The sequence below is a fragment of the Artibeus jamaicensis genome, unplaced genomic scaffold, assembly GCF_021234435.1.
Source record: "Artibeus jamaicensis isolate MK-2021 breed Jamaican fruit bat unplaced genomic scaffold, CSHL_Jam_final contig_233, whole genome shotgun sequence".
Taxonomy (NCBI): Eukaryota; Metazoa; Chordata; class Mammalia; order Chiroptera; family Phyllostomidae; genus Artibeus; species Artibeus jamaicensis.
In genome coordinates this window covers 54,719,221-54,729,609 of record NW_026521486.1, presented here as the reverse complement: position 1 = coordinate 54,729,609, position 10,389 = coordinate 54,719,221, and the positions used below count along the sequence as shown (strand labels likewise).

At 42.6% G+C, this 10,389-nt stretch overlaps 1 pseudogene; it reads left to right on the top strand.

Annotated features, from left to right (window-relative positions):
• Positions 1-3,439: 3,439 nt before the first annotated feature.
• LOC119062533 (small nuclear ribonucleoprotein F-like) lies at positions 3,440-8,110 on the top strand (annotated as a pseudogene).
• Positions 8,111-10,389: the final 2,279 nt, after the last annotated feature.

The following is a 10,389-nucleotide window of genomic DNA, read 5'->3' as shown; positions in this document are numbered from 1 at the left end:
TCCAATTAAAAAATGGGCAGAGAAACTGAATAGGTATTTTTCCAAAGAAAACATATAAATGGCCAATAGGTACATAAAGAGATGCATACCACTAATCATCAGGGAAATGCATATCAAAACAACAATGAAATATCACCTCCCACCTGTTAGAATGGCTATTATCAAAAAGATAATAGTGTTGGCCACAACCTTGACGTATTGGGACGACACTCTAACCAACTGAGCTACCCAGCCAGGGCAGATATGTATCATTTAGAATGCTAATGTATTAAGTTTTGCTCAGTGGCACTATCATAGCCAATGAGGTTTATACAAGGGCAGGGAGCAGGAAATGAACCCACACCAGCAGTGCCCAGGCAGAACAACTAGACAACCTGAAAGAAGTTGGAAGAAGTAAAAGGAAAGCCTGGGGGAAGCCTCCTGGGAAAATCTTGCAGGGAGATGGGCAATGCTGAGGGCTGGGCTCTGCTTAGCAGGTGTCTTCACTCAGCCACCTCCTTGGGCTAGAAATGCTTAAGTCCAAACATCACTCTGTAAGTGCTTCCCTTGAGCCTTTTCTTTACCAACAGTGCAGTCATTGGCCCCTTTTGTCCTGAAGTTATCAGCCTGAACTACAGAGGGTCATCTGGCTGTCCTCCTGGTTGAGATTCCCTTCCTTCTATCTCCACTTAGTAGAATGAGCTCTTTTCTAAAGCAAGGTTATTTATTTTTGTGATGGGGACAATGTAAGTATGGTGGGGGGAAGAAGGATAGGCTAGGACAAGAGGAAAGGTATAAAAATAATTATATTAGCCATCATAGGCAGCATTTTTCTTCTCTCTTCTCTTTCATCACTTTGATATATATATTTTTTGTACTTCTATTTTCAAGATTTTATTTATTTATCTTTAGAGGGGAAGGGAAGGAGAGAGGGAGAGAAATATCAATGGGTGGTTGTCTCTCATGCATCCCCTGCTGGGAACTGGCCTGAAACCCAGCCATGTTCCCTGACTGGGAATCGAACCACGATCCTCTGGTTTGCAGGCCCGTGCTCAATCCACTGAGCTACACCAGCCAGGGTCTATTTTCATTTTAATAACCTTATTGTATAAGTGTCTTTACTTTAGGTTACCTCAAACTCTTTTTGAAGATACTGTATTTGTCCAAGAATAAAGTGTAACACAATCCAATTTCAGCCTCATTCTAAAAGCTGACTCAAGCCCTCTGCCAAAGGGAAAAAAAATTGCAAATATTCCAGCAGTTGATTCCTTGTACTGGCATTGTTTTTAATATCACACTTCATTTCATATCATATATAAGATTCCACAAAAAGAAAGAAAAAATGTTACCTGAGGAATTCTTGTTTGGAAATATATATCAGATTTCACACACTGCTTGTTTAATTGCCTTTGGATTTTACTTCCTCTCTGTTCTCCGCAGGATTCAAGATGTAACAACTGGAAAGAAATAATAGGACTATCAAACCATTGTTTGCTAGCCACATGTGTAAAAAAAACTCCACAGACAAAGCAAAGCAGTCCCTCCCTAGTGGGATTTACTTCTCTTTTTTTTTCTTTTGAGACTCGTTTAACCCAGGGGTAGGATATTCAATAACAAGGAGTAATATTCAGGACTTTTCCAGGAAAGTGGTGGAGACTTCTTGGAAGAGCCCCATGGCCATTTTGTGCCCTTATATGTGCCTTCCGTTTATAATCATGGTGGCAGGAATGTGTCATTTATTTTATTTTATTTTATTTTATTTATTGATTTAGAGAGAGAAGAAATGAGAGAGAGAGTGAAACATCAATTCGTTGTTCCACTTATTTGTGCATTCATTGGTTGATTCTTGCATGTGTCCTGATTGGAGACTGAACCTGTTGCTGAACAAGAGGTCCGAGGGAGGGGCAATACAATATTTGGCCCACCTAGGGATGCCCAAAACTGCTATACAACAGGGGCCCCTCTCCCCAAAAACAAAATACTAATATCTACTGGGCTCTTTTGTCCGCCGCCAATTGGAAAGACATCTCTCAATGCTAGAGATTTGTGAAAAGGAAACAAAATGTTTATTTAATGCTATTCAGGCCTAATGCCTCCACTAAAATATCAAAGTCCTTTAGGGTATACACCTACACCCACACAGCGCTCCCTTCTCCCACTGTCCCAACTCCGGGTACCGTAAATCAGGAAAAGAGCACACGTCTGTGTTGCAGGCCGCTGGCACCGTCAGCTGTGTCACCATGCAGGATCTTGAGTTAATCCAAAGTACTGTGGTACCCTCTCACGGTCCACTGGCAAGAGTTCTTTTGTACCCAGTTCCAGTCAAAGTCTCTCCTGCTTTTCAGGCCGCGTGGCCAAGGGAGCACCCCAAAGCCGCGTGGGCCTCTTCTACCAAAGCTGCAGGGGTTCACACTCCACCAATAACATGTGGCTTTCTTCTTCACCTGGCTGCAGGGATCTCCATTCTGGCAAAGCTGCGTGGTTTTTCCCTTTTACCTGGGAAAGAGGGGGTCTGCACCCTGCCAAAACCACGTGGCTCCCTCTTTCACCTCACCAAGAGGAGGTCCTCACTCTACTGAAACCGCGTGGCTCTCCCTCCATCTGGCCAAACGGGGACCCTTCATTTCTTGGAGCCAGTCTTTTCCAAGCTCCCACGCAGGTCCTTCTCACTCAGGAGTGCAGCCCCTAGTTACCTCCTGAGTCCCAGCTACTCCCTTCTCCCTGGCTCCAAACTTGGCCACTGCTATTTAACATATCTATGAAACCAGTTAAGGTTATAGATATGTTAAATAATCATTCCAGAGGTTAGCTACAAAACTATTGCTATGCAAAACAGTTCTCAATGGCCCTGCTCCATTGTCCATTCCACCTGAGGGGGAGGTGTGAGGACATCTTATATGTCTCTCCAATATTCCTATACACTTTGAATTCTGGACACCATTCCAAATCTTTTTCTTGGGGGCCCCCCTGGCTGCACCCTGTATCAAACCCACAAACTTGATGTATCGGATGATGCTCTAACCAACTAGGCTACCCATGCCAGTGTGGGAAGGTGTCACCTAGAATGCTAATGTAGTAAGTTTTGTGTAGTGGCAGTATCATAGCCATTGAGGGCTATATGAGGTGTGATTATTGCTAACAGAATGCTAATGTATTACTGTTACCAAAACACGCCCAGTGGGAAAGGGGTCGTATCACCTGTTGCCTATCAGGCAAGACTCCAGGCAAAGTTTGATGGAAAGAAAAAAGAAAGTTTTTATTTTAAGTATACAATTTGAAATAAAGATAGGCAGTTTCTGCCCCAAAACCCATTCCCTGGCAAATAAGACACAATCAGAAAAACAAACACCCTACCACCCTCTGCTAGGCCGGGCCAGCCCTAGGCTGCACTCAGAATTCCCCTTCCCCTTAGAGTACCTTTTTGGGGAAAGGTGCAGGTGGCTGAAGCATGCTTACAGTCATGGTCATGATGGGTTCAAGGCCTCTGGTGCACGGGAAAGGTGCAGAGTTCTGCCGCCCCTGCCATGTGGCATCCAGGGTCCGTGGGTCTGGGCCTCCTCCCCTTGCCTGTTTTGTTGCACTCCAGGCAGGCCCTGGAGCACAGGGTAGGGCTCCAGGAACCTCCCTAGGCTATACGGTCTCTTGACAGCCTGGGAGCCTGAGCCTCCCATGTCCAACCAGCCAGGAGCAGGGTTTTAGAGTGCACGCCATTTAGGTGTGCCATACTATTTTAAGACTTCCCCCCACAATCCGCCAGCTCAGTAGAAATGGACAGGAGGAAATGTCCCTCCACCCAATCCCCTGCTCAATTCTAGCACGCTTCTGTCTTTTTTTTCCGAATGACTCTAGTCCCTCAAGTGGGACTGGCCAGGCAGTGCACGCTTGCACAGTTCAAACCGCCCTCCCCTTTTGGGGAGAAGTGTCCCCATTACATTACAATGAGCGTATAATGAGAATAGGGGTAACCGTAAAGTGAAATTAGTTGCCCTGTTGGGTAAGCTGGTCTCTGCCAGTTCTAAGCCATTAATCTGTTGGAAATTGATTTTATTAATTCCTTGACAGTCCCCGTAGTTCCCCCATATCAATAACTGCTGTTTCACCACCTACCGTATCTCACCAGCATTAACCCAAGAAAGCTGATTTTCCCCACTGTCAAGAATCCCAGCTTACAAAGCATATCCAGGGGGTCCTATTTGTAAATAAGATCACTCCCAACTTCTAAACAATACTTTTCCAAATTCTGTTACAGATGGGGAGAAAGACACCCAAGTGAAAAGGCTCTCTCCCCTGCCTCGGGTCTTGTCTCAAATTCAAGCGAGAGACAAACATGTATAGTGGAAATGAGATGCCAAGTTTATTTATGAAATAAACAGGAGCACAAAGCTGCAAGCAGGCACTTGGCAAGTCTAAATGCCCCACGTATAGAGGAAAGAAAGTGGTTAGTAAGTTTGTTAGTAAGTTAGTGAGTTTGTTCTATACACTTGGGCAGGGGGCTACAGGTGGGTACTTAAAATGTTAACTACAGCTAGGAATGAGCAGCCAGAGGGGAAATAAAGCTAGGCCTTCACCATTACATTCTAACAAAGAACTTAATACAGGAGGCTGGAGGCAAAAGGAAGACACGTCTCACCGATTAACTCAGCAGCCCTGAGTTCGTTTTGATAAGATTGCTGCGTGTGCTGAGCATTACAAGCAAAATAGCACAGGAGGAGGGGAGAGTCCTTGAGTCAGTGCTGAGAAAAGAGGTTTCTGTAACTATCCTCCTAAGATGCTGAGTGTTCTGAACGTCACAAGCAGGAACTGCACAGGAGAAATAGGGGGGGGCTATGTTGGGAACAAGGGCCTTTGTAACAATTTCACTTAGACAAAGAACCTTTACTAACTGAGAAAGAAAGCCTTTGTAGCTGTGCATTATTCCAAGGGGAAGAAGGAGGAGGGTACCTAGAAGCCAGCTAAAATACATAACCCCCAAACCCCAATAGTCAGTAAGCTTAGTTTAGCTAAGTACCCACTCGTAGCCTCGGCTCAGGTATATAAAACAGACTTAGTAACAACTTTCTTTCCTCTGTACATGGGGCATTTAGACTAGCCAGGTGCCTGCCTGCAGCTTTGTGCTCATATGTGTTTCATAAATAAACTTGATATCTCACTTCCCCTGTTTGTCTCTCGCTTGAATTTGTGTCTTGCAAGTGAGACAAGAACCAAGGCAGGGGAGAGAGTCTCTTGACCTGGGCCTCCCTCTCCCCACCCATAACAATTCCACAGGAATTGTGAATGTCAAAAAAACAGAAAACAGTAGTGGTGAAATTTCTTTCAGGAATCAAAGTTGAAGAATCTTTTAAGAAAATAACCATAATCATGACCTCTTTCCAAACAGACCTTATTTCCTACCCAATCCAACACACACATAAATAATTTGCTTAGGAAGATTCATCTGAAGACTTGAGAGGACTTCATGCATCCCTGTTAGTCAGCATCCCCTCCTCTGTCCCATGCTGCCCACCTCCACTCCCCCATGAGGGCTCCACAGCCCCCCCACACACACACCTTCCGCACTGCTTTCAAAACACCTCCCTCTGTGTAACAGTCTGGGCTGCTCCTCCCTGGGCCAAGCTGGCAGATCTCACCAGTGTCACCCTTGCTCATCTGGATGATCAGATGTTAGAGCCGAAATAAAAAGCAGAAATGAAGAAAAGAGCCGCTCTGGCCAGCCAAAGAGTTTCCTGTGCCCTTCATCGCCCATCCCCTGATTTAAGTTGTAATACCAGCATGCAAAGTTCCTGCTGACTTGAGAAGGGGGAAAGGTAGGGTAATTCTAACAGAACCTACCCCCACTACCAACCTGAGATCAACTGCTGCAAACAGGTTCTCAACCTTAATGCTGGCACCCCTTTCCAAAGGAGCTATAGCTGCTTTGTGTCTTGAACCCTGCAGCCAGGCTTAGGGATATATATGAATATGAATGACAGCTTTATTGAGACATAATTCACATACCATGCCACACAGCCGTTGACCTTAAACAAATAGGCAGGTATTTCTGCAGCAAAATGGGTTTATTTCGGAACCACAAAGAAGTGTTATTTGGAACATGGAGGCTAATGGCAAAATGTGTACAAGTCCAGAAAAACAAGGAGGGGAACATTCTTTTATGGACTTCAGAAGGACTGTTGTAAACAAAGAGTCCATTGGCAGAAAATGAAAATGCAAAGTATAGTGACTTTTCATTGGCTGAATTATGGCAGTCTCCCATTGGCAGAGCTGTTACTAAGAAAGGAGCAATCTTCCTTCTGCTGAGGAAGGAATGCAGTAGGACTTCCTGTGGAAGTTTCTTCCTGCTGGGGTCAGTAGTGTGTGGTGGTGACAAGTGTGTGAGAGCTCTCTCTCTTCTAGATTCCCGACCCCATTTTAAATGAGATTGTTTATTAATTTTCACACAATTCACCCTTAAAAAGTGTACAGCTCAGTGGGTTTTAGTATATAAACAGACTATTTAGTTTGAGAAACTTTCATCACCCTGAAAAGAAACCCTGTACTCCTTTGCAATCACTTATCATTCTTCCCTCCCCACCCCTTGCTTCTGGCAACCACTAATCTACTCTCTGTGTCTATGGGTTTGCCTATTCTGAACATTTCACACAACTGGAATAACATAATATGTGGCCTTTTGTGGCTGGCTTTCTTTCATTTAGCATAATATATTCAAAGTTCATCCATATTGTAGCATATAACAGTATGCAATATTGTGATTTATGAGAAATATATATGTGGTCACTCAGATGACCAAAATACATTTTTCATATTTATTCACTCTTACTTCACATTGCTGTCTCATAACTTCCAAAGCCTTTGGGATTTCCTGAGGGGCAAGAGCAATGGGAGTATCTTTTGCTATGATAGTTTTCCTTGTGTCCTCAGTTTCTGAGATCATTTCAGAACCATAAAGGTGAAATGAGTGTCTTGTTATTCATAACGAGCTCTTTCTCACCACAACTGTGTTTGTGTTAATGAGGTAACTTTTGGAAAGCACTTAAGGATGAGGGCTGTTTGCCAAAGAAACCAAGTATTGATAGAGGGTTGGAATTTTGAGTCCTAACCCCAGACCTCCAGGGAAGAGAGACAGGCTAGAGATCGAAATAAAAAACCATTGGCCAATGAGATAGTCCCTCGTGCCTATGTAATGAAGCCTCCATAAAAAAAAAAAAAAAAAAAAGAAGAAAGTTCAGAGAGCTTATGGTTTGTGAACACATGGAGATTCGAGAAGAATCTGGAGAGGGCATGGAAGTTCCTCACCCCTTTCCACATACCTTGCCCTTTGTATCTCTTCATCTAGCTGTTGATTCATATCCTGTTAATGCACTTATAATCAATTGGTAGTCTAGTGAGTAAATGGGTTTCCTGAGTTCTGTGAGCTACTCTAGCAAATTAGTCAAACACAAGGAGTTGGGGGACATTTTTATGGGACTGAATCCTTAACCTGCGGAGTCTGATGCTATCTCTAGGTGGAAAGTGTCAGAATTGAGTTGAATTGTAGGACACCCAGATGTTGTCTGAAGAATTGGTTAGGATGTATGGGGAAAGGCCAGCCCCCCCGCGCACGGGAATTAGTATCAGAATCCGTCGGCACCTTTCACAACTCTTTCCTCCCTTGGCTGCTATGAAATCATTCTCTCCTAGGCTCTCCCTCCGCTTCTATTCCTATTCATTCTCATTGTCCTTGCTGGCTTCTCTTCTACCCAAATTTTTTTCTTCTGCCCAGTTTTTAAAGTTAATACACTTAAGAATTCTAGTCTGACTCTCTGCTGTAGGTACTCCAGCCAAGAGGGACAGCCGACAGCTGCCAGTGGCAAGCAGCCTGCAGCATTTGCTGTTGGTCAAGGTAAATTTGGCCCTCAATCCCAAACCTTCCCTCAGTGGACTAACAGGAAAACCAGTAACAGAGAAACTTAAGTGGGGAACGGAGTACAAAGGCTACCTGGGATCTGTAGATGGCTATATGAACATGCAGCTTGCAAACAAAATACATAGATGGAGCATTGTCTGGACATCTGCGTGAAGTTTTAATAAGGTGTAATAATGTCCTTTATATCAGGGATTTGAAGAGGAGAAAAAAGATGGGAAAATGAAAGAATAGCATCTTTTGTGGGGAATTTTTAATATATATTTATAGACAATAAAAGTTTGTTAAAAAGAGCTCCAGCCTGACCCTTCTCACTGTACACCCCTCCCTGTTTAAGACTTCGGTCACCATGAGCTTCAACCCTGATCCTAGTGCTAATGACTTGCAAATCTCTGTCTTCAGTCTAGATCTTGCTGAGATCTGGGTCCTCACATCCAACTGCCTCGTGGGCATCTTCCGCCTGGGTTCACCTATTCATTCCATAAGGACAGAGTCCCTACTGTCAGAGAGAAAGAAATTTTCCTCTACCCATCTAGGTTCTTGTGGCTGGTCTAAGAATTAAATTAGCATGTCACAGGTTAACAGGGGAAAAAATCCACTATAATTTTACACACATGAGGGTTCCACAAGAATATGGGGTGCAAGGGACACCAAGGAAAAATTGGGCAGCTGAGGCTTGTGAGCCATCTGAGCTAAGGAAAAAAGGGTAGTGGTTTGTGACTTCAAAGAGGAGGAAGGCAATTCAAATAGAGGTGAAAAAGTAAATGTTTGATAAACGAATGTTTGCTAGACCCCGCAGAGACCATGGGACACAAAGCAGGCTCTGGTCTCTAAGGTCCTTGAGTCTCCCCCACCACACCTAGCCCATATTCTTTATAGATATCTCTGGTGGTAGCTCTATTCCAGGAATAGGCCCTTTATTTAAATTCTTTTAGGCAATTAAGAAGAAGATCTATAGAACTTACTGAGTCTTCTGTTTCTTAAAAATAATCATCCTAAATTTATACTCATGCTAGAGACATATTTTGGGGTGGCAATTTTTGCTCCCCACACTACTATTTGCTAGGTGCTATACTAACTAGTTACTGTAGATACTAGAAATGAGTAAAGCAGACATGATACATGAAACCTTAGAATTTAACATTTTAGTAGGGAAAATTGACATTAAATACATATGTTCGGAAATAAATAAACAATTACACACTGTGATGAGGGCTATGGGAGAAAAGCGAAGGGCAGGTAAGGGGGTTACAGCAGTAACTTGAACTCAACTTTTCAAAAGTGAAATAATGATGAGTCACTGCAATCTGATGCTCCTCCTTATTTCCATGTTATTTCCTATTCCTACATGTATTCAATAGATACTCAACAACTTTTATGAGTACCAACTAGGTTCCAGACAAACCCCCTTCCATCCAATTGCCCAAACGTAAAACCTGGGAAATCATCTTAGACAACTTCCTCATTCCCTAACATCCAATTGATATTACTTCTCCATCAAGCAGTTATGTCTACCTAATCCACCCAGTCCCCTCCATCTCTACCTTACTGTCTTAGTTCAGGCCACGAGTATTTGTCACCTGAATTCCAGCAACAATTTCCTGCCATTACCTCTGGTTGCTCTCTCCACAGGGCTCCAGAGTTTATTTCTAAAACACAACTTTGATGATGTTTCTCCCCTACTCAAAAGCCTTCTAAGGTCCTCACTGTCTTCAAACAAATCCAAATTCCTGTGGAGGAACAAGGTTTAACGTTGTGTTCTGATGTGAATCTGCCATCCTTTATTTTAAGCAGTCTGCAAGGAGAAAGCTAGGCCCATGTTGCTTTATGACTAACAAGAGAACCTACGCAATATGTATATTGTGTAGAGAATATACACAATATGTATATTGGTAGGTTACTTATCAGAAATCTGGTCAGTTAATTGATAGATAGCTTAGGTGTAAAAATTCAGTTTCATACATCAAATTCATTATATAGATTAAAGAACAATTGCAATGTACCATAATACGTGTTTTATTTGCTTTGTGGTGATATCATTTACTGTGTAGTTACAAGAAATATTTCTAGGAGATCAAACTAAAACTTAGGCATTAAGCAAATATGATGGTGCTCTTCATTACTTTTTCAGTAGTTTATGATAACGAGAGACAAAACCTAATATAATTTAATTTAAATATGCCATGGGCCCCACCTAGATAGTCTCCATGTTTATTATGCTTTTCTATCAATAGAACTTATTCTCTAATCTTCTCTCTCTTATTGAGGAAAATAACTAGCATAAGAGTACTGCAAATTTTCAATTTCTTCTTTCAACAAGATTATTTATTCCCAAGATTTCACATCAAATATTAATATGATCAATATTTTATTTTAATTTTAACTAAAGTTGAATAAAAGTGAAAAATGAATCATTTTTATTTCCACACGCCTTAGAAATGAAATGCTTGACATGAAATGCTCTGGCCATGGCTTGCCTCTCTCTCTTGCCTGAGAGAGAAGCTGCATCTTTC